Source organism: Gossypium arboreum, chromosome 13, assembly GCF_025698485.1.
Source record: "Gossypium arboreum isolate Shixiya-1 chromosome 13, ASM2569848v2, whole genome shotgun sequence".
Classification (NCBI taxonomy): Eukaryota; Viridiplantae; Streptophyta; class Magnoliopsida; order Malvales; family Malvaceae; genus Gossypium; species Gossypium arboreum.
Window position 1 is genome coordinate 46,638,583 of NC_069082.1, and position 26,699 is coordinate 46,665,281.

The 26,699-nt window shown below is 34.7% G+C and overlaps 1 long non-coding RNA gene across 1 annotated transcript; it reads right to left on the reverse strand.

Moving 5' to 3' along the window:
• Positions 1 to 11,886: 11,886 nt before the first annotated feature.
• LOC128286488 (uncharacterized) lies at positions 11,887 to 14,490 on the reverse strand. Its single transcript, XR_008277070.1, has 2 exons — positions 14,271 to 14,490; positions 11,887 to 12,113 (listed from the first exon to the last, which is right to left on the reverse strand). It is a non-coding gene; the product is annotated as an uncharacterized LOC128286488 (long non-coding RNA).
• Positions 14,491 to 26,699: the final 12,209 nt, after the last annotated feature.

Genomic DNA, 26,699 nt, shown 5'->3' on the forward strand with positions numbered 1-26,699 from the left:
CATTGCCGAATGTGTGTATAGTTAAAGAAAACTTGTTAAAGTGCTTAGTTAAGTGATATTAGGTTAATGATATGTGTATCCGGTCATAAAGGTGTACATGAGGAAATGTTAGATTAATTGTGTTAAATTGCTCAATGTGATTAAAAATGCGTATGACCATTTTGTATTTGAGCTAAAGGTGGCCATATGACCTATCAAACTCCTTGCCATATTCGGCCATAAGCTAGCATAATGAGACTTTAATAAGTTAAATTTGTTTGAATTAGCTCAAGAGCAAAGGGAACTAAATCGATAAAGGGAAGGAAAAGTGGTCGAATAGCCATCGAAATCGTTCGACAACATCCGAGGTAAGTTTTCGAGCAACGAGACTTAGTTTATGATCTGATTAAGTCATGATGTATGAGCATAACAAATATACGGTGATATGATGATTCTACTTGAATTATATGCTGAGTTAATTAGTCTATACGTATGACGGTAGCCGTATGTGCATAGAGATCGTGTCATAAAACAAACTAAACCATGCTGTTTGTATGTGGCTAGTGAGCCGAAAATGGGAGTGTTTAATACGTGACTTGTGTTTGAACTCTAATTATGAAAATGAGATATAAATGTGTCATGATTTATTGATATGTGCATGAATATTCGGATGATAACCGGGCTAAGTCCCGAAGGCATTTATGCTAGTGACTAGTTCCGGCTAAGTCCCAAGGCATTTGTGCGAGTTACTATATCCGGGTTAAGTCCCAAGGCATTTGTGCGAGTTACTATATCCGGGTTAAGTCCCAAAGGCATTTGTGCGAGTTACTATATCCGGCTAAGTCCCGAAGGCATTTGTGCGAGTTACTATATCCGGCTAAGTCCCAAGGCATTGGTGCGAGTTACTATATTCGGCTATGTCCCAAGGCATTCGAGCAGTAGCTATATCCGGTTAAATCCAAAGGTACTTGGCTTGGGAATGAGCGACCTTGCTGTAATAGTTTCAATTAATACACTCGTAAAATCCCAAATGATGAGGTATGTTTCAGATATGCATTGAATTAGTTGATCCCTTACAAATAGTATTCGCTCAGTCGATAAATGAGCTACCGGCCTTTGGCTAAGTTGATCTTTTGTGTATGAATATAAGGGTTGGTAATGTAAAGTAAGTATGAAATTGAGAATTTGTGCATATGAAATTATCCGTTTAGCCACATGAATGCTACACTTTAGTTGTGTCAAATTTTATGGCTCAAAACTTACTAAGCATTAAATGCTTACTCCGTTTCTTTGAGTCTCTGTTTTATAGATTTTGGTTCGTCAGCTATCGGACTCGGGAGTGTCGAAGTCGAAGTCGCCCACACTATCAAAGCCCTTTGGTACACTTTTGGTTGAACTTTGAAATGGCATGTATAGGACTTCCCTTTTTGATGTTGGTCATGTACCTTTCGGTATTGTACAAATTTGGATAGCCATGCGAAAATGGCTTATATATATTTTGAGCATAATGTTATAATCATCTTGTATGTATATGTTCATTAAGAGGCATGGAAATGTTTGGAAACGATTAGCCATTGGAATGGTTAATCATGATCATATTTTGTGCTATATATGCTAAAGGGCTAGTTGAATCATGGAAACTATGAAATAGTCAAAGTCTACCTTAAAGGCAGATGCTGACAGCAGCAGTATTGTAAATTTGAAAAATCACTAAAAATAGTAGGAATGGAATTAAATAGTGAATAAATTATGTAATCTAACCTTGATGAATCTACTTTCATATGGAAGAAACGAAACGATCATATCAGTTGTATGTTAAGAGATATTTAGGTTTTTACGAAATAGGGCCAAAACGGTTTCTGGATTCCCTATTCCGACTTTGGAAATTCATTATAAATTAACCAGATATAATTAGAAGTCATGCCATATATTTATAGATTCCTTTTCAAGTCTAGTTTCTATAGCAACAAACGGAATCAGTATTGAAGCCCTGTACAGGGAGATATCCAAGTCGTAACGCATGAAGGTCAGTGTAGTCGAACCCTAAAACAGGGGAGACTTCAACTAATAAAATGTTCAACCAAAAATTCTAGAAAAAAATTTGTAGATGAACATATGAGTCTAGTTTCAGGAAAAATTTACAGAATTGGTTTTTGAGTTTTGGAACTCGAGATATGATTTTTAAGGTGACAGTGACGCAGTACTCAGCTCGTCTGGAAAATTAAAATGGTCTGTGCAAATAAGTGAATTCAGTCTGTTAACCCCTCGTGTCCGACTCCGGCAACGGTCTCGGGTACGGGGTGTTACAGACGCCATGTTCCAAACATTGTCTTACACTGGCTCTCACATCTAAGTCGATGCCATGTCCCAGACAAATCTTACATTGGCTCTCGCTTATCTGTGTCAAAGCCATGTCCCAAACAGGTCTTACATTGACACACCTCAAGTCGATGCCATGTCCTAGACAGGTCTTACATTAGCTTGCATGTCTTGAGGCTGATGCCACATCCCAGATAAGTCTTACATTAGCATGCACATCACCCAAATGTCATGGCATGGATATCCAAATTATTCCTAAGGTTCAACTGGGAGTCTCTACTACATCAGTTCTCATCATGCACATTCACAGGAATAATCCACAATTTATGCCATATTAATTATACAATACATAAATACAAATAAATTACATTATTTATGTACAACTTACCTCGGTACACAAAATGTAAGCGACTAATTGTATTTAATTCGCTTGCTTGGCTTTTCCCCGGTCTAGGTCTAGATTGCGTATTTCTTGATCTATAATAATAAAATTTAACTCATTTAATCATCAGATTAATAAAAATATTCTACAATTCACAATTCAGCGAAATGACTGTTTTGCCCTTAGACTTTACAAAAATTACGATTTTACCCTTAGGTTCGTAAATCAAATTTTATTAACTTTCCTCATTAATCAAGCCTAGCCAAAAATTTTTTTATACCTATAGCAACTCAAACTTTCAAACATTTCACACAAATATCACCTATTTTACAAACTTTACAAAATAACCCATTTAGGTGTTTTCATGAAAACTCCTTTCACAAAAGTTGTTTGTTCAACAACCAAGATTCATTTTCTTCCATAAAATTTCAGCTAACAACATAAATTCTTTCATGGAAAAACCCTATACTTTTATCCCTTTTGCAAAATAATCCCCTTATTAGAAAGCTCATGCTACAAGGGTCCCAAAAATGCAAAAATCATCAAGAAAGACTATCTAAATCACTTACTTGCAAGGAATATAAGTGATATTTTTGAGCTTTCAAAACACCCTATTTGTTGATATTTTTAGTGGAGAAGAAGATGAGAAAAAGATGATATCATTCTCTCTTTATTTTATTTCATTTCTAGTCAATTTAGTTACCAAAACTCACCTAACTTTGACAACTTTCTTCTTTTTGTCTCTATGGCCGACCACCACTAATTTAAAGGCCTATTTGAACTTTAAAGACCCCCCAATTACGGTTCTCTAGCTATTTAACACATTTGTCTAGCAAAACAAAACTTTTGTCCTTTATGCGATTTAGTCCTTTTTCTCAATTAAGCTCACAAACACTAAAATTAATTCACCAAAATTTTCACGCACTTATAATTATGCTATGAAACATAAAATAATATTAAAAAGGTTTCGAAACTACTGTTTCAACCAGGCCCCAAATCGGGCTATTACAATTCCCCCTTAAAGATTTTCGTCCCCGAAAATCTTACCAGGGAAAAGGTTAGGGTATTGATCTCTCATAGTCTCATCGGGTTCCCATGTGGCCTCTTTAACCCCATATCGATGCCATAGTACTTTCACGAGTGCTATACTTTTATTTCTCAATTGTTTGACCTCTCGGGCTAAGATCTTAACCGGTTCTTCACCATAAGTCATGTTTGATCGAATCTCCACCTCTATTGGTGAAAGAACGTGCGAAGGGTTAGAACGGTGACGGCGTAACATCGACACATGGAAAACATTGTGAATCTTCTCTAACTCGGATGGAAAGGGTAGTCGATAAGCTACCGGTCCAATTTTCTCAGTCACCTCATAAGGTCCAATAAACCGCAGACTTAATTTTCCTTTCTTACCGAGTCGAAGAACTTTCTTCCATGAGGATACCTTCAAAAAAACCTTATCACCAACTTGAAACTCAATTTCTTTTCGTTTCAAATCCGCGTAAGATTTCTGTCTATCCAATGCGGCCTTCAAACAATCACGAATTATTTTTACTTTCCCTTCAGTCTCTTTGACTAAATCAACCCCGTGAACCTGACCCTCTCTAAGTTCGGTCCAGTATAAGGGTGTTCAACACTTACGTCCATACAAAGCCTTACAAGGCGCCATTTTCAGACTTGACTGATAAAAATTGTTGTAGGCGAAGCTAACCAGCGGTAAATACCTTTCCCAATTGCCTTGAAACTCGAGAACACAACATCGTAACATGTCTTCGAGAATCTGAATTACTCTTTTCGACTGACCGTCACTTTGCGGATGAAAAGCAGTGCTAAAATGTAATTTCGTCCCTAACACCTCTTATTGTAATATCCCGAATTAGGGCCTAATCGAAATAGTGGTTTTGTGACCACAAATCTGAGATAGAAATAATTATTTTATGATTATTTTGAGGTCTATGATATGATTGCATGATTGTATGAAAATTTTGTGAAGAAATTCTATGCATAAAGTGCTTAATTTGAAGTTAGGGACTAAATTGAATAAGTTGCAAAACTTGCATTCTAGAAGTTCCTAGTATGAAATTGCTTTGAAATATTAATTAAGAGGTCTTAAATAGAAATTTGACCAATTTCTAAGTTTATGGACAAAAATTGGACATGGATGAAATTTTTGGAAAGTTTAGTAAAAAGGGCATTTTGGTCATTTAGAGGTAAAATGAATTCAAATACAAAATTAAAAGTCAGTTTTGTTCATCTTCTTCACCATGGACGTGTATACCAAAGGAGACTCCATGGCTAGGGTTTCCAAGCTTCCAAGCTCGATTATGAAGGAAATCGAGATTCAGGCTTAAATCGGGAAAATACAAGGTTATGGACTAAAATTGTCGTTTCTGGATCGAGGTAAGTTCGTATGATAATAATAATGCAATGTTATTTCTGAATTATATTTCTTACTATTATTGCATATATTGTATGATTTAATATATTGGAAAAGTTGATGGAATGGTGTTTATGATGTGGAAATATGACATGAAAGAATGTTACATGAAATGCAAGAAAATGATGATACATGACAAGTGATATATGAAATATGTGATATATGTTATGTAAATTCTTAAAAGCTGATTTGATATTTGAGTTGTGTCTTATTATACTATGAATGGACAATTGGTACTATGGATAGTGAGATCGACACTTCGAGTAAGTACGTACATAAATAATCTATCGATTCTTTTTGTGTTATTATATTTTGATATCTTATGAAATGTGGCTGCCTATCAAATGGTTATTTGATGTAAGTTATGAATTTAAGTTGATTACGGAAAATTTAGTAAAATGTTGAAAAGTGAGGAATTTCCCGGTTGAACCTTCGGAATAGAAACGATACAAATGAACTATTGTGAGGTCACGTGTGTAGTACTAAGTGCAGGCTACTACGTGTACCGGATAATTGGTCGCATGTGTAGTACTAAGTGTAGGCTACTATGCGTACCCGAAAACTGTGGTCGCATGTATAGTACTAAGTGCAGGCTACTATGCGTACCAGATAGCTTCAGCTACAAGTGTGGAAATGGGAAAATTTGCAGGCAATTGTGTATTTGTTATTATTCTGATGAGTTCAACGGGAAATCGATTAAATGAAATTACATGTGAAAGTGATTAGTGATGAACAAGTGAAAATATATGTTTATTTGAATTTATGAGCAATATGCTCGATATTTAAGCGAACCTCGGTAAAATGGAATGGATTAAGTGAATTGTGTAAAAGTGAACTTTAGTAATAAAACAGTGTTGAACAATGAAGAAGCATGAATTTGAAAATTTACCAAAAATTGTGTAAGTTGAATTAAATTTCAAAAAATTATGGAATTAAATATTAATGAGTCTATTTTCATATAAAAGAAACAGGAAGCAAAAGAGTTATATATTATGTGATATTATAATTTTGTGAGACGATGTCGAATAAATTCGAGATCCCCTGTTCTAACTTTAGAAATTCACCATAAATTTTAAAAACAATTATTAAGAGTCATACCTTACATGCATGGATTCATTATTAAGTATATTTTAAAGGAAATAAACGAAATGGTTGTTGAAATTCATGCGAGGAGAAATTTGGTTCAGTAGTACACGTGGGTCGAGTAGTCGTACCTAAAATAGGGGAAACTTTAATGAATAAACTGTACTAATTGGATAAACCAAAAATTCTGTAAATTTTATGGGAGAAATATATAAGAATCTAGTTTCAAGGAAAATTAACGAAACTAAATTTGGAGTTTTGTAACTTCAGATATGAATGATTTAGTAACTATAATTCGATAACACAGCTTAACCTGAACATGTGTAATTGTACAATTATAGTGTTTTATCTTGAAAAGCATGGTAGTAATTGCTTATTATTTTCATATGAACTTACTAAGCGTAAAGCTTACCCATCCTCTCCATTTCTTTATTATTGGCAGGTCGGCTCAGGGTTGGAGATCATCGGAGGCAAAATCACACTATCAAACTATCATTTTGGGAGAATTAATTCAAATATTAGAAATATCAAGTGAGTGGCATGTATAGGAAGTTGGTTTGTGATATGTATTTTATTATGATTTTGACCATACGTGTCGATCGCATTGAGTTATCGTATATGATCATGAGATGTAATCCTTATCCATTATGGTTTATAAGTTTAATTAATCGTGCCATGTCCTATGTTTTGATGTGATGATATAGTTAGCTTTGTTTGTTATGCATGTGTTCGAAAAGTTTTGAATTAAATGAAATTTTATGGCCCGGTTTTCGTCTATGTGTATTGTTAAGTCTGGTAATGCCTCGTACTCTGTTCCAGCCTTGGATACGGGTAAGGGGTGTTACACTTGTAATTTCTTCTAGAACCGTGAGGTAAATCTCTGATCTCTATCCGAAATAATCGACAAGAGTACTCCATGAAGTCTCACGATCTCAGAAATATACAAATCAGCCAATTTCTCAAGGGAGTAGTCGGTACAAACCGGAATAAAATGTGTTGACTTTGTAAGTCTATCAATAACAACCCAAACGAAATCCTTTTTCTTTGGCATCAAAGGCAATCCCGACATGAAATCCATGGTTACCTGGTCCCATTTCCACTCGAGAATCATTACTGATTAAAGCAAACCCGAAGGTACTTGGTGTTCAGCTTTCACTTGTTGACAAACTAGACACTTAGAAATGAACTCTGAAATGTCTCTTTTCATTCCTGACCACCAATACATTTTCTTCAGGTCTTTATACATTTTAACACTACCCGGATGGATAGACATACAACTGCTATGCGCCTCATAAAGAATTTTCCGAATAAGCTCATCGTCTTTGGGTACACAAATTTGGTCTCGAAACACTAAACATTAAATACAAATTCGAGCACTGAGCCATCTTGGTTTGCAAATCTTTATCACCTTTCTGAGCTTCACAAATCTCTTGTAGAAACGTCAGTCTAGCTCTCAATTTTGCCAAAACTGAACTATCATCAGCCACAGACAACTGAGTATTCATGGCCCTCAAGGCGAATAATGACTTTCTATTCAGAGCGTCGGTGACTACATTCACCTTTCCTGAGTGGTAGTCGATTATCAACTCATAGTCTTTTATCAACTCTAACCATTGTCGTTGCCGTAAGTTCAACTCCTTTTGAGTCATCAAATACTTGAGACTTTTATGGTCGGTGAACACTCGACATTTTTCACCATACAAATGGTGTCTCCATATTTTCAATGCGAACACGATAGCGGCCAACTCTAAATCGTACGTCGGGTAGTTTTTCTCATACGATTTTAGCTGTCTTGAGGCATAGGCTATTACTTTACCTTCCTGCATAAGCACGCACCCCAATCCATTTAAAGAGGCATCGCTATATACCACAAATTCTTTTCTCGGCTCTAGTTGTACTAAAACTAGGGCATCGGTTAATAAAGCCTTTAATGTCTCAAAACTCTGTTGGCATTTATCTGTCCATTCGAACTTGTCCTATTTCTAAAGCAACCTTGTCATCGGAGTAGCTATCATAGAGAATCCTTTAACGAATCATTGGTAGTACCCCACAAGCCTAGGAAGTTTCTAATCTCCGATACATTCCTTGACGGTTTCCACTCAACAATAGCCGAAACCTTACTTGGATCAACTCTAATTCCATCACCCGATACGATGTGTCCTAGGAATCTGACCTCTCGAAGCCAAAACTCACTTTTACTAAACTTGGCATACAACTGCTTATCTCTTAAGGTCTGCAAAACAGTTCTCAAATGCTCCGGGTTTTCACTCTCATCACGAGAATAAATTAATATACATTAATAAAAAAAACAATGAACCTATCCAAGTATGGCCGAAAATTTTGATTCATCAAGTCCATAAACATGGTAGGGGCGTTTGTTAAGCCAAAGGGAATGACAGGGAACTTATAGTGATCATATCTCGTCTGAAACGCGGTTTTTAGCACATCTTGCTCCTTAACTCTTAACTGGTAATAGCTGGATCTCAGGTCAATCTTTGAAAACATAGTGGCTCCTTTCAATTGGTCAAATAGATCGTCGATTCTTAGCAAAGGATAGTTGTTCTTCACAGTCACCTTGTTGAGCTGTCTGTAGTCTATACATAACCTCATCGGCCCGTCTTTCTTTTTCACAAAAAGTACCGAAGCACCCTACTGAGAATAGCTCAGTCTCACAAAACCCTTGCCCGTTAACTCTTACAGCTACACTTTCAACTCCCTTAACTCTATCGGAGCCATCCTATATGGAGCGATCGAGATAGGTGCCGCACTCGGGTCTAACTCGATACCAAACTCAACTTCCCTAGATGGGGGTAATCCAGGCAATTCTTTCAGAAACACATCCGGGTACTCACATACCACTAGTACTGACTCTATCTTCAGTTAAGATACTTGAATATTCAACACAAAAGCAAGATAAGCTTCGCACCCTTTTCTCAAATATCTTTCCGTAGTCAAAGACAATATTACTATAGGCAAGCTATCTGCTTCACCTGATTAAACCCGAAGAACAGCCTTCCTTTCACATTTCAACTCAATAACTTTTCGTCTACAATCCACTACAACACCATGAGAAGTCAACCAGTCCATATCGAGGATTACATCAAATTCATCAAACGGAAATAACACAAGCTTAGCCGAAAAAAACTGACCTTTAATTGTCAAGGGACAATTTCTACATACTTGGTCTACTAACACATGTTTGCCTAACGGGTTAGACACTTTTACCACAATTTTAGTGGACTTGACTAGCATGTTCATACTAAGTATCAATTTCATACAAATATAAGAATGGGTAGACCCCGGATCAATCAAAGCGACAATAGGTATATCATGGATAGAAAAGGTACCCGTAATCACATCATGAGATGCAGCCTCTTCACGGGCACAAATGGCGTAAGTCCTTGCAGGCGCTCTACCCTCAGACCTCACAGCAGCATCTCTAAGCACACCTTTACTCTAGCCCCACTTCCCGGGTTCTTATGTGGTCTACCTCTCGAAAGAGCATTACCCGATCTCACACCTTGATCCTTATCTTTCTCGACCATCTTGGGACAACTACGAATAAAATGGTCCAGCGACCCACATTTGAAACAACCTCTTTCATTACCTCAGCACTCACCAAAATGACGTCTACCGTATTGTGAACATTCTAGTCTGTTTTGTCTAGCACTACCAACACTCGCGATGGAAGTGGTCTGAGCTTTAGACACTGCATGCTGTTTGTTCTTGTTTCTGCTTGAGAATCCTACTAACAAATTTGATCGAGTAGGAAACTCCCTCAATTTCTTGGATGAGGGGTCTGGTGTGTTTTCCCCATCTATCTTTTCTTTGAGTCACGAGACTTAATGTTAGCTCTTCTCTTCTGTTTGGCTAATTTTCGGCCTTGCAAACTCTCTCAACGAGTACCACAAACTCCCTCAACTCTAATATGCCAACTAATAGGCGGATGTCTTCGTTCAGACCATCTTCAAACCTCTTGCACATGGTGGCTTCTATAGATACGCACTCTCGCACATATTCGCTAAACCTTACAAACTCGCGCTCGTACTCCGTCATTGTCATACGACCTTGCTTCAGTTCAAGGAATTCTTTCCTCTTCTGATCAATAAACCTTTGGCTAATATACTTTTTACAGAACTCTTCCTGGGAGAATTCTCAAGTTACTCTCTCTCTCAGTACCACTGACATGAGAGTATTGCACCATTGGTAGGCCGAGTCTCGTAGGAGTGACACTACACACTTCATACACTCCTCTAACGTGCACGATAGCTCATCAAATACTCTGATGGTATTTTCTAACCAAAACTCTACTCTCTCCTGTTCATCATCAACACTAGCCAGAAATTCTTTAGCCCCATGCTTCTAGATTCTGTTCACTGGAGGTTTCTCTCTCCTAACCATTTTTACTCCATGAGGAGCTATAGGGGCAGGCTGGGGAATTAGAGGAGTTAGGGGAGGTGGAGTGTTCGAATTCGCACGAACAAACTTCGAGTACCAAGCATCAATCATATGAAGGTAGCCTTCTTTAGCCCCTCCACCCTGACTTATCGTCACGGGCTCACTTTCAACTGGCGCGGTCCCTTCAGCGGGAGTCGGCGCATTACTTTCCACATCGTCTGCCATAGCTCCGTTGGGATCCATTTACTATATAAAAACATGATTTATATTCATAAAAAATCGTCACACTATCAATATACAACTATGGCATGTATAGCTAGACTTGTACTCACACTAGGTTAGTCCTAGAATCGACTAAACTATAGCTCTGATACCATTAGATGTAACACTCCTTACCTGAGTCCAAGGCCTGGACTGAGTACGAGGCATTACTAAACTTAAACTCATACATTCCCATATTTACAAATCATAAAAACTTGATCAAATTTGAACCTTTTCAGTCCTTATCTAGAATTCCTTACGAGGCCCAAAAAAAGGTTTAATGACGATTCGAAACCAAACCGGATCTTTAAAGAACTCTGGAAAATGACTCTTGAAATAGGGGCACATGCTCGTGTGGAAGGGCTACACATCTGTGTGGCCTTCTTGACATGGTCGTGTTGAAAGCCCATGCAGTTCACATGGCCTCAACGAATCGGGACACGCCTGTGTCCCTAACCCGTATGGAATTAATTTCTATTTCGAACCTACAGGGATTTTCACACGGCCTAGCACGCGCCTGTGTCCATGGCCTGTGTCCCTCACACGACTATGAGATGCTCATGTCTCATCCCGTGCCCAAAAACCTTGACATTCTATTTCTGACGTCAGCAACCATTTAGGGGCACACGACCAAGGCACACACCCGTGTACTAGGCCGTGTCCTCCACATGGCTGAGACACACGATCGTGTCACTACCCATGTTTTTACTACCATGCATACTGACTTAAAATTTTAAGGTGCTTAAAATTTTAAGGTGCAGGGGACACACAGCCGGACAACACGCCCATGGGGCTGACCATGTGTCGCACACGGCCTAAACACACGCCCGTGTGTCTACCAGTTTGGACAAAAACAAGGCTATCTACCAAGCCTATTTGCCACCCTTACTTGCACCAACCTACACAACAACAAATATCCCTAATCCACACAACAATATAAGACTAAATCAACCATAACATGACATTCAAAAGCAAACCAAATATGCACTTGGTCATTCATACATTTTGTTCATCCATGGGAGCATCATCATTTGTAGTTATCAATAATGAATATTATCCATTAAAAATGGCCTTATAAAAAAACCTTTTCATCCCAAGTCACATAATTGGCTAACTTAACAATATGACACATAACAAAAGACTCAATCCCTATACATGCCATACTCAAGATAACAAAACTAACTATACCAAAAGCTTTGAATGATTGTGTGAGCGATGCCTCCGATGTTCTCTAATCCACGAGCTAATTTGGCAGCTCTACAAGAAAATGAAAAAGAAGAGGGTAAGCAGAAAGCTAAGTAAGTTGCGTATAACTATATAAATAACAACCATGTTACCACATGTGATCATACTCCCAATATATCATAACTCGCACGAAGAGTAAATGTTCATAACACAACTTACTCATGTTCATTCCTCACTATTCGTACAATAAGAATAGAATTCACATATCATCAATTTCATTTAAGTACCTGTACCGCTCACAAAATGGTCATAAGCTCTATCATTATGATATAACCCGTAAATTTCCTTTTGAACCATTTGGAATACTACAGGACAAATACCACCTATTTTACAAACTTTACAAAATAACCCATTTAGGTGTTTTCATGAAAACTCCTTTCACAAAAGTTGTTTGTTTAACAACCAAGATTCATTTTCTTCTATAAAATTTCAGCTAAAACCATAAATTCTTTCATGGAAAAGCCCTAAAATTTCATCCACTTTGCAAAATAGTGCCCTTATTAGAAAGCTCATGCTACAAGGGTCCTAAAAATGCAAAAATCATCAAGAAAGACTATCTAAATCACTTACTTGCAAGGAGTATAAGTGGCTGATATTTTTGAGCTTTCAAACACCCTATTTGCTGATATTTTCAGTGGAGAAGAAGATGAGAAAAACATTATATCATTCTGTCTTTATTTTATTTCATTTCTAGTCAATTTAGTCACCAAAACTCACCTAACTTTGACAACTTTCTTCTTTTTATCTCTATGGCCAACCACCACTAATTTAAAGGCCTAATTGCACTTTAAAGACCCCCCAATTATGGTTCTCTAGCTATTTAACACATTTGTCTAGCAGAACAAAAATTTTGTCCTTTATGCGATTTAGTCCTTTTTCTCAATTAAGCTCACAAACACTAAAATTAATTCGCCAAAATTTTCATGCACTTATATGATCATTCTATGACACATAAAATAATATTAAAAGTAATTTTTCAGACCTTGAATTTGTGGTTCCAAAACCACTGTTTCGAATAGGCCCAAAATCGAGCTGTTACATTTGTTGTTCTCAGCTTTCAACTGAACAACCTTCTTTGCTATTCGAATCAAACATAGAACCAAACATTATTTACTTTACTTTCAGTAGGAAAGTAAAATTCTCTCTTTAATAGAAACTGGGAGAATTGTTATTCTGAAAATAGAATTCATACTTAGAAAATAAATTCTCACTATTTTCAGGTAGAATAACAATATGTTAAAGTTGTGTGTTTAGCCCTATCGGTGTCATATATTTATAGGGAGAAGAAGTGAAACCCTTGTTGAATTAGTAGAAGTCTATTTCAATAGAAAAAAAATCTAGTCAATAGAAGAGAGAGGGGCGGCAACCCTAGTTAAATATACTAGGGTTTTCTATCCTATGTATTAACTTGAAGAGCTTTTGGGCCTCTCTCGTATCAGGTCCAATTATAAGTGCTTCTTGGACTTTTAACCCAACACTTATCCGACCCAATACATATTTTTCTATTTTCCAAAATAAACATCTTAAATCAATTTAAATAAATAAATAAATTTCCTAATTAAATAATTTTTTTCAACCCGATTCTAATTCTGTTAAAATCATGACAAATTTACCATAATAGAACTATGAGAAAACATATTTAATATTTCTATGTTCAACAGGTTCACAATGACCAATTAATTTAATTTAATTTTTGGAATTCAATTAATTAATTAAGGTTTAAATATAAAATTGATACTCGAACTTGTCCCCTTCTCCCAGATTGGTGCTTATGTTTTTTTTTGTCCTATATTGGTACCTGAACTTTTTTTTTATCAACTATATTGATACTTAGCCTAACGATGTTAATTTTTTGATGATGGGGTAGCTTTGGCCAATTGCACATTTCCACGTGCCACCGTCTTTGACCTGTCCCCTTGAAAAAAATACAATTAAAATTATTTCTCTCAAGTTAATAACATCATTTATTTAAATAAATAAAATCAAAATCCATTCAATTTTTTCTATTTGGTAGTGAATCAATTGCTAAAGTAACCTTTTCAATTACTACACATTTGTCGGGATTGCTGGTACGACTCGTGGCGCAGCGAAAAAATTATCCCAGCAATCTACAATCAAGGATCCATGTAAGAGGAACAAATTAGGTTGAAAAAGGGTTGAAAAATATACCTTCTTTACTGAAAACGTTGAAAGGATGCTGCTGATTCGATGTCGATTCCAAGCCACAACGAAAATATCCCAGCCTCTACGTAGTCCACCTCGTGAAAAATGAACAACCACTTTCTCTTGAACTTTTCAGAGAGAATTAAAAACAACTGCTAGACCTTTTAAATTATTAAGTTGGTCACTTGAACACATTAAAGGATTATCTTCATTTTATCCTCTTTGATATCACATATTCAAAAGGAAAACCATGATTATTCCCTTATTAATAGAGAAGGCAAATGGAAAGTTAGAAAAATGAATTATATTCTTTCCAAAATAATATAGGATTATTCCATTATTAATAGAATATTAATTTCTTTCCAAAAGAAATTAGGAAAAGGAATTATATTCTTTCCAAAACAATATTAATTTCTATGTCTTTTATATTTTGACCAAAATTCATTAATATAACTATTTATATTAATAAATTCGGTAAAATATATACAATTAATATTTTGTATGAATCAAATTCATATATTAATTGTATTCTTTCCAAAAAATATTAATTTCCATATTTTTATATTTTGATAAAAATTAATTAATATAATTGTTATATTAAAAATCGGTGAAATATATACAATTAATAATATTTTGCATGAATCAAATTCATATATTAATTTTATCTACGTTCTCTGCTTGTGTAAACAAGTTTGTACATAAAATGTTTTTATATTTAACTATCAATTTAAATTAATTTAATAATTAATTTAATTCATGTGACAACTAAATACAATACCAAATGCATTTGGATTCTGCTTGTTTCAACTATAGGTGTGACCTTGTAGGCTCTTGTAACATTGGTAATAAAATAGAATGTTTCTAACTGTAACACCCTAAATCGTATCCATAGTCGGAGTGGGGTTACGGAGTATAACCAGACAAGCCACAAACTACGAACAATCATTTGTATACACTTGCACGAACTTTTAAAACAATTGAATATTAATATAAATAATGAATTTAATTATTATTACCATATAGCAGATTATAACATTAATGTACATTAAGGTTTTATTAAACTTACAGACCATATTACAATTTAATCGCATAATAGATTCATACAATAATAGTACTCATATGACAAAGTTCACTTAGTTATTTCAATTTAGTAAAATCATATTACTATCTGTTTAATCAACTTATAATCATGGTTTAGGGACTAGCTATCATATTACATAACATTTAACTATAACCAGCCGAACACATGTATATCATATAAAAAAAAATCATACAATACTTATAATCATGGTTTAGGGACTAGCTATCATATTACATAACATTTAACTATAACCAGCCGAACACATGTATATCAAATAAAAAAATTCATACAATTTCATGATTTAATATAGCATAATACACTATTCATTTGGTCATTTTTCCATGCATTTAGCCGAACATAAATATGTTTAATAACTAAGCTTTGACAATTGTTCACTTCCAACTTTGCTAATAAAAATACACTAATGAACCATGCCTAACATCCAAATTGCATGCCTCAATTAAAATAGCACAAATATCATATTTGTAAATTAGATCTATAAACCTATTTTTAACCACAAATAATTAATACCACCATTGTACCATGAACTTATAAACGTACATATGTCAACCTAACAATAATACATTTGCCGAATCATACACACAACATAACTACTAATTTAAAAAGCTAATTTAACTTGTTTCTACTTACCAAATTAATTACATTAATATCCTTGACCTATTCACATATACATAGCATAATTATTTCACTCCAACATTAAACCGATTTAGTAAACCATTCACAAAACAAAACATATTTCGTTAAACCCTTACCACATTCGAACTTAGCCATAGAACATTTAATACCAATTCACAATTTAATGCTTATATTATCATAACAACTAATTTGATATTTATATCATCTATACATAGCAATAGCCGAATCAACTAAGCATGTTAAGGAAAGATATATAAACCATAATTATTTCATCAACCACCTCCATAGACCCAACTATTATCATGCTATTTCTGAAATATATAACATCTATCACAACCATCATTCTTTTATAGCATGTAACATTAAAACCGGAATGAACTCAAATCATGAGAAAACATACCGAAATCAAACATGAAAACTTAGCCATTTTCGCATGGCTCAAATTATACACAACCAAAAATAAATCCAACATTTCAAAACATAAACCAGCCTATACATGCCATAATTCGAGTTTAATTTATAAAGGTACCAAAACAGTAGATAGTGTGATGAGCTTTGTTGACGATCCTCGAGCTTGTAACTTGATTCAATATCTATAAAACAGAGTAAACAAGAACACACACAGAGTAAGCTATTATAGCTTAGTAAGTCAAAAGCAAATAAACAATTCCCAGATATAATCGATTCTTTTAAAGCTAAACCGAATAATATTAACATTACTAAACTTAATCCCGAACTTATAAGTGAGATAAATAATTATATTTTCATGCACAATACTACCTCGGCCGAATGCTCTCATACTCATATTAACCGAATGCCAATCAACTTTCTAAGTTAAAACATCATTATACAATCAAACACACAAATACTTATTCACATAAGCTCAAGAATCCAATTATAATGTCATGTACATATACTACTTGTATGGCCGAACATATATGATCACATATATATACATATCCAAAATTAATTCCATAATATTCATACCATTAACTCAAACTGAATATGCTTGTTTAATTCATACATATTTATTCTTTGAATCACATAAAACTTATCAACTTTCAAGTCTCACACATACCTTATTACTAATAGATAATAAGCTAACCATACCTGGCCTTTTAGCTCCTTTACACATTCGATCACAATTTACCTTTGCCTGGTGAACTATTCAGAATTGGATAGGACACTCGGATAATCACACAAGTTGTACAATGCCAACGTCCCAGACGTGGTCTTACATGTAATCACATATGGATGCCACTGTCCCAGATATGGTCTTACTCATAAACACATATCGGAATCACATATCGATGCCATGGTCTTACTCGCACACATAAATCAGAATCCTATGTCATGACATATGTATCCTAACTATTCCTAAGGTTCATACGGGGCTTCCGGACTTCGTAACTCGGTCGAAACCAATTCGGAAACATAGTAATTAAGCTTTAACATATTCGGCTATAGCTAAAATAAAATCATAAATTTCAGTTCAGCAAATATATTTTGTGTTTATTTAAAACTAATTATGTCTATTTGCTTATAAACTTAACTCGGACGTAGTAAAATGAGATGGGGCTGCTAGCCGACAACTTTCGTTTTTCCCCGGTCTAAATCCAATTTCTTTGGTTCTTGATCTAAACATATTCAAATTAAGCTCATTCAAACACATTTTCATTCAATTTAGTTTAAAAACACATAAATGGGAAAATTACCATTTTACCCCTGACATTTACAATTTTTACAATTTAGTCCCTACTGCACAAAACACAAAATATACAAAATTTCAAAGTACTCATGTTCGGCTGAATCTTACCCATTACCATACAAGTCCTTATATTTCCTTTAATTCACATTTTAGTCCCTCAAATTATTATTTTTGCAATTTAGTCCTAATTACTCAAAATCATCAAAAACTCTAATACAAAACATGTTAATCTAAAGCATATCTTTCAATTTTCATCATCAAACAACAAAAATCACAAGCTATCAACAATGGCACAACTCAAAATATTCATCAAAATAAAAAATTAAAGCATGGGTTTTGTAATACTCGAAGCAACGATCTCAAAAACGTAAAAATTATCAAAAACTAAGCTGAACACATACGTTAATCTAGCTTGAACAAGGCCGAACCCTAGCTTTCTTTTTTTCTTTTCTTTCTTGTTTATGTTTTGGAAATAGTGAAGAAATATAAAACATGGTTTTTAATTATGTTATTGTAAGATATATTATACATATTATTTCATTTACAATTTTAACCTTTATGAAATAATAATAAAATCATAATATATATGGCTATTATCGCCCAAACAACATGCAAATGGAGTAATTACAAAATAAACACCCCAACATAGAAAACCACTAATAATTCGGCTCTTAAACAATTTACCACCTAATTTTCATTTTACGCGATTAAGTCCTTTTATTTAATCGGACACTCAAACAACAAAATTAAATCAGAAAAATTTCACAGATATAAATTCACACAAAATAAACATAGGGTCTAAATCGGACTGTTACACTAACATTACAGGCAATGAGTGGTATCTAGCAATGCATCATTGCCACCCAAGTTAGAAGAAGTCATGGTTCGACATAACTTTTTGGTGATAATCTTTTCATGTATGATATCATTTTATCCTTTATATATAGATTGGACACAAGTCATGCAATAGTCACACTTGTATAGTTCAATATCATATTTCTTGATATTCTGAGCAAACTACAATAAATAAGTGTGATATCTCATATCAACTTATTCGAGCATGGTCATGCATTTCTAGTCTCACTCCATCAATAGGCCTAAGATATTACTCACATTATGTAGGATGGATAAATCCTATCTTGATCAACCATATCACACTACATGGATTGTGGTATATCCAACATCAATCTTTATAGTACAACTTGTTACGGTAGACGTTTTGACTATATCAAAATATACGACTCATGATGTTGGGACAATTATGATCTCAAGTTTGAGGATCATATACATAGTTATCACTATGAGTAATAACATACTCATAGAGGGTTAGTCCAATATGTTTTTCTCTAACACATACTCATGTATTGATTTTGACACCTTTATGTCAATGAAAACTCTGTCATAAATCAACTGCATATTAGTCTCAACACATGATTGTTGTCCAAGCCTAGAATAATACTTGGCTAAAGACCTTTTAAGAATAATTATATTTTCTTAGGACTTTATTTCAATTAAGTTTATTTATATACATAGAAAATGAAACTGAAATAATAAATGCAATGCCTTATATTAATAAACAAGGTAAAATGAGTATGTGATTACAATCATCTCATGATTGGTCTTTGGGCATACTCTAACAACATTTGCATCCTTCATCATCAAAAGCTCTCTGATTCTTTATTTTATTCACATTAAAATCCTTTCACCAAATGTTTCCATCCTTCAACATTTGTGCAAAAACCCTTTCAATTTCATCCTTCAACCATCTTAGAAACCCTTTCGATTACCCAGCCGTCTGAAAAATTCTTCATCATCTCACTAAAAGAAACCTTGTTTCATCATCGATTACTCAGCCATTCATCTCAGTGAAGTGGTATTAAAATCAAGATTACCCTATTTTCATCATCGATTATTGGTATTTACTCAGCCTTTTTGGTTTATTTTTTCCATTTAAAAAGCATAAGTTTTTAAAATATTTTTGTTTCTCGATGTGCTTTTTAATGTGTGTTTTTAAAAATAGAACATTTTTGTTTTTCCACAGCTTGGATTTTTACCCATTCTCAGAAAGTGACATTTTTTATTGGGACCATCAATTTTCTGGTTTAAAAAATGTTTAACAATTTTTAATGTTTCTCAATGTTGGTTTAATGTTGAACCAATTTTGAACAGTGTTTAGAGTTTTCGTTGTTAAGATATTTTATTGGTACTATAACTTACTTTTAATTTTTTTGTTGGAATTCATGTGTATGCAGAGAACTAAATACTGAAGGGAATATTTTTTTTTATGGTGAAATTGATTGAGGCTAAAACGTTAGTCAATTGCTATATTAGTATGTCTATTATGTATGTATATTAGTATGGATATTATGTATGTTATGTATATTATTGTTTATGTATGTTATGTAGTATATTACTATTTATGTCATGTATGTTATGTTTATTACTATTTCTATTATGTATGTTATGTATATTATTGTTTACATTATGTAAGTAACTTTATTATCTAACTAATTTTGTCTATGTAGTGTTTTATCATGACTTGGGATAAATGTGTGGTGCATATGCATTTGGGTGGAACCTTTTTCCCAGACCCTTGTATAACCTATGTAGGAGGGGAAGTGCTGCAATGGGATTTTGACCCAGATTTCTTGTGTTATTACACTTTGTGTGAGATGGTAGTGGAAGCTAGGTATAGAGCTGTGAGTAACTTTGCATACTGTGAAGGTGGGTTAGATTTTAGTAAGGAACTGAGTGTTTGCTATGATAGTTCATCATTCATAAATGATTAAGCATTTTAGAAATATAGTGTCCATACATGTATATGTTGTGTAACACCCTATACCCGGCTTGGCCGCCAAGCTCTAATATCAGGATGCCACACCACTGTCTCATGTCATACACAACAAATAAAAGCTCATTCTAATAGAAACGTGTTTCATATTATCATTAATATAGGTATCATCGTTACATGCTAATCATACATCAAATAGTCTTATACTAATAATTAAACATGCATAGAGACCATTTAGCAAAATTACAAAATTGACTACGTAGGTATCGATACTAGCACATAGGTATTGATATTTCCTTTAAGTGGTATCGGTACCACTTGGAAAATTGATACCAAAACAACATTCTGTTTCTCACTCAAAAATAAAAATCTAGAAATTATTGGTACCTTTTGAAAAGTATCGGTATTTTACCTTGAGTATCGATACTTGTGATAAGGTATCTGTACCAATTTACATTCTGACTTCCTACATATTTCAAAATCATAGATGTATCATTTCTGCAACATGAATATTGATACCTCTACTTCAGACCAGAAAAATACCACATTTTTAAGCATATAAGTCATTCCAACTTGTTCCAATTCATCATCTTATCATATCACCATCAAATAAACATCAAACGGTTGTAGTAATAGTCTCAAACTTCAAGAGTAAGTCTGAGCAATAATCAACGTAATACGAAATGAATCTCATACACCTAGGAGCAAATAATCTATGGAAGCATCCAAAACATCATAGAAAATATTAGTAAAAGTCTACCACATTGCCTTATTCCCAAAACAAAAAAAAATAACAATAAAACCTAACAAATAATGGAAAAAAACTTGCTTGGATCACCCCTTGGAAACCACACCGCTCGCACAGACACTTAACTACTTTGTAAGGGTTTAAAAGGAGTGGGTGAGTTTAACAAGCTTAGTGAATGCTTAGAACAACTACCATGCAAACCATTCATCAAGAATTAACGAAACAACAATATAGCACAACCTCAACAGTTCCAACTCTAGTGTCATATTATACTTACTCAAGCATTATTTACTAGTTAATTTACATGGTAATCATATTCACTTTTAAGCATATGTCACATTATACATATAATCACATAACATTTAAGCATATATCACAGTACTTGTATAATCACATAACATTTAAACATATATCATAATACTCATATAATCACATAACATTCAAGCATATATCACAATACTCAAAAACATGTTTATAGATAAACCGGAACTTGAGCTATGAAATGTAAAAGTGGGCACTATCACCTCTCATCGGATATACGGATCTCCAACATGCCATAGACTCATAGAGTCAAACATGTCCCAAAAGTGAGTAATAAAGCTAACATTCTCCAACACACCAAACATGTCCCGTTGTATGGAGCTTACCTCACATTCTCTTATGTCTCTAACATATCTCAGGGCCTTAATGCCCAAATCATAAAACATGTAAGTGAGTACTCACAATCATATGGCACACCAACTATATCCAACGGTTTCAAGAATCACAAGGTCAAAATATCTGTTATTAAGCACACATATATTACTTACCGATTTACCATTCACTATCACTACATATTTACATCATAAGCACATAATCATCACTATCACTTGGCATGTTTGACATGCCTACATATGCACTTTCATAACAGTTGTAACACCTCTTACCCGTATTGGACACCAGAATAAGGTACGATGCGTTACCGAACTTAAACTTAAGCAAACATACAAAACCAAGCCATAAAATTTCATTCAAATCAAATTTATTCATACATATGCAAATTATCCTTTTATATGGGCCTAAGAGGCCCAAAACATACATCGAGAGTAGTTGGGGACTAAACCGAGAACTTTAGAAAACTTTGGGAAAACTTAGAAAAATTTTCATGAAACAGGGGCACACGCCCGTGTGGAGATAGGAGACATGCCCATGTCCTTAGGCAGTGTAACTCTTTGTTTATGATGTCATCACCGAAATATAGTCACACGGCCATGTCACATGCCTGTGTGGCTAGATCGTGTGGTTGATTAAAATTTCAAAATTTTTCATAAAATGGTGTAGACTTCACATGGCTGGGCGCACGCCCATGTCTCCAAGCTGTGTTCCTCACGCGGCCAAGACACATGCCTGTGTCTTAGCCCATGTTTAACATTCCAAATTAGGGCCTAGTCGAAATAGTGATTTTGAGACCATGAATCTGAAATAGAAATAATTATTTTGTGATTCTCATGAAGTCTATGATATGATTGCATGCTTGTGTGCAAGTTTCATGGAGAAATTCTATGCATAAAATGTCTAATTGAACTTTAGGGACCAAATTGAGTAGGATGCAAAACTTGTGTTCTAGAAGCTTTTAGCATGAAATTGCTAGGATGCAAAACTTGTGTTCTAGAAGCTTTTAGCATGAAATTGCTTTAGATTATAAATTAGAAGGTCCTAATTAGCAATTTAACCAATTTTTAAAAGTTTGGACAAAAATGGACATGTGTGGGAAAAATTTTAAAGAAAGACCCTAAGGGCATTTTGGTCATTTGGTAATTAAAAGAATAAAAAGGAAAAATTAAAGCAAAAATATGCTCATCTTCTTCATGCTTGGTCGAAACTCTCAAGACGCCATAGCTAGGGTTTTGTTCAACTTTCAAACTTGATTGTAAGTGCTTCTGAGCCCCGTTTTTAATGTTCTTTACATTTTCGAAGTCCTCGTAGCTTGATTTACTTATTTCCACCCTTATTTTGAAGTACGGTTTATGTATGAAAATTTACCCATGTGTGACATGCATGAATGTTGATGATTAGTGGAGGAATATGAGAGTTTATTGTATGATAAACATCTTCCATTAGGTGATTTTTTATGAAAACACCTAAAAAGGACCTTTTTGTAAAATTTGTAAAATAAGTGGTTAAAAATCTGATTTGAAAGAAAATGTAGGTTGATATGAGTGTGTTATAAGTTTGGCTAGGCTTGAGTATCAAATAAAATGAACACATTTCATTTTACAAGCTCAGGGACTAAGTTATAATTATGTGAAAGGTTAAGGGCAAAATTATAATTTTGTCAAATTATAATTTATGGATTACTTTGAACAATGTGATGATTAAATGAGCTGAATTAGCTATTATAGATCAAGAAAAATGGAGTCCGGACCTAGACTGGGGAAAGAAGAAGGTTTTGGACTAAATCGTATAAATTATCCCTATTTTGTACCGAGGTAAGTTCATGTGTAAATAATGCAATGATATATCATGTTTTTAATATTTTGTTAATGTATGAGTTTATATGATTACTTATTATGTCAAGTGTATGAATGATGTTGTAACCTATGAGCATGGGATTGTAAATGAATTCGACGAACATGAGATGTCGAGAAAATCCTGTTTGAACCATAAGAATAGTTTAGGATACAATGTGACATGTCACTAGGAACTATGTGGATATGAGGTCATGCATATGTGTACATGTGATATGTGAATCCGGGTGCTGGTCTTGTATGTCCTACTAGTGGCTAGGTAGCCCAGCATGTGTTGCGAGTACCTATTAGCTTGTGTGAGCAGCCCGAGTAGTTATGTCCTGACTGTCAGCTTGTATGAGTAGGCTCGTGAGTAGCTCGTGAGTGAGCAATATGTGATTGTGATATGAAGTAGCATGTGGCTACATTTGATGCACTATGTGCAAGTCTTCCGCGTATCCAATAATATTCCGAGTGTTCAACGAGTAAACTTGTGAGTTAATTGACAAGTAAATCAATGAAGAGAGAATATGACTGTGTGATTTGAGTTGGTACAGGTATGTACGATAAACTCATCTGAATGAGCTCGATATATGATGAATGCTTGGTAAGATCGAAAATGCATAAGTTATGTTTACAAATTTGAGTTATATCTGTGAATTCATGATAACACTTAAGTAAATCTAGGTTATGTCATAAATGTATATATATATGATCATGTTGTTATTTATTTTCATATGAACTTACTAAGCTTTATGCTTACTCCCCTCCCGTTCTTATTTTCTTATAGTATCGCCAAGCCAACTCGGGGATTGATGGACCTCGGAGGCCCGATCACATTATCAACTAGACATTTGGGGTATAGTTAATCTCAATATTTTGAGTATGACATGTATAGAGACTTGGTCTTTTTGTTATATGCCACATTGGTCTAGTCAAATGTGTTGGCTTATGGAAATATTTGATTTATTTTGTATATGGCCATGTGATATGGTCCATATTGACCATTTGGGTTGTAACCCTAATCAATTATACATGCATGTAATATTTTATGTTTGATATGTTTGTTTGTGGATGAGATGTGTAATGAATGACACATGTGCTAATTGAATGAATCATGGTTAATAAGTATGCCAAATCTATGGTATGATTAGGTAATTTAAAAGTAGGGTTAGCCTAATGAATGAATATGAAATTGGTGTGGAATGCCATATGAGCGTATGATATTTTGGATAAGTGCCATGTTGTCATTACAAAGGCATGGAATAATCATGTTTATGAGTTTTCTAGTAACCAAATATACTAGGTTGCATGCCATCTCAGATGAATAAGCAAATGACCATTTAAGGGTGACAAATGGCTTGGAAAATAGCCTAAAATTTGTCCACATGGGTAGACACACGAGCGTGTGTCTAGGCCGTGTATGACACACCGTCTGCCCCATGGGCATGTGGTTAGACCGTGTGTCCCCTGCACCCTAATTAATGCAAACAAAATGCCCAGTAGTAAACACACGGGCTGTGTCTCAGCCGTGTGGCAGGCATGGCCTTAGAACATGGGTGTGTGCACAGGCTGTGTGAACTCTGCACTTAATTTCGAGAATCTAATTCGCCACACGGCCTAAGCACATGGGCATGTGACGTATGACAGCCCTATAGTGACCCTAGTCGGAAAGCGGTTTCGGGACCGCTAAACCGAGACACCAAATTATTTGAATATGGTATTTATTGTCTAAAATATGTGATTATGAATGTGTGAAAGTTTTAGGCTTCGATTTAGTAAATTGCATGTGAATTTAGTCAAAAGGACTTATGTGTGACATTTTTGAAATGTGATAGGCTAATCTACAAGGATCTAATAGTGCATGTAATCAAAAGGGAGGACTTGCATGTCAATTTTCCCCCCCCAAATATGTAGTGGCCGGCCATGAGCATGGGTGGACAAAATGTTATGGCTAAAAACATGTCATAAACATGTTGGGATAATGCATTATGTAAGGAATAATAAAATAAAGAGCATGGGCAATGTGTGTGATTGTTTCCCCCCCCCCCATTGCCGTGAGTTGAAGGAAAGAAAACAAAAAAAAAAGTGTTCATTCTTGAACATCCTTGGCCGAATAGAGGAAAGAAAGGAAGGGGAAGAGCTTGAGAAAATCGGCTATGGTGGTTGCTAGCCTAAGGTATGTTTGATGAGGTTCCATGAGATGCATGCATGTTTTAGTTGGTAGCTTGAGTTCTACCTAGCCCATGGTCTAAATCTTGCTAGGTGATGGAAATGACACTCAGCCATGGATGCATCATTCTTGCTTGGTGTTGATGTCATTTACATGCTAAAAATGAAGCTTTGTAATGATGCATGTGATGGTGGATTGATGACTCTTGAATCTTCTTTTTAGCATTTTTGAGTGAGATATTAAGTTCTTTGTTTAACCATGACCAAAATTGAAATGGTATGGTGTTGTGATGCATTCGCCATGGTAGGAAGTAGAAGGAAATATGGTTGTTGTTAGATGAAGTAGAGTCTAACAAATGAGCACATATGTGCATTAGTTGCTAGATGGAGAAGAATCGGCTAGCAAGTTGTGTGCTAAGGCGAATATAATTTTGTATATTAATGAGTAATGCATGTGTTGAATTGATGAAAAGGAGAGAATGCTTTAATAGTGTATATATGTGTATTAGCCAAGTTTTGAACTTGAAACAAAATGGTGTTTAGTCAATACGAGTGACCATACTTGTAGAATGTATTAAGTGTTGCAATCGGCCTTAGCATAGATGTGTATGTTCGCCACATGATTGAGTACATAAGTTGATGTGTATGTTCGGCCATAGGTAAGCATATTGATGGCTTTATCTTGACTTAGAAAATTCGCTAAGGGAATATTAGCTAATATGTTGAATTCGATTCGTGATTTCGTACATATGGGACTTTAATCTCTAATGTATATATGGGCTAAGTGCCTTG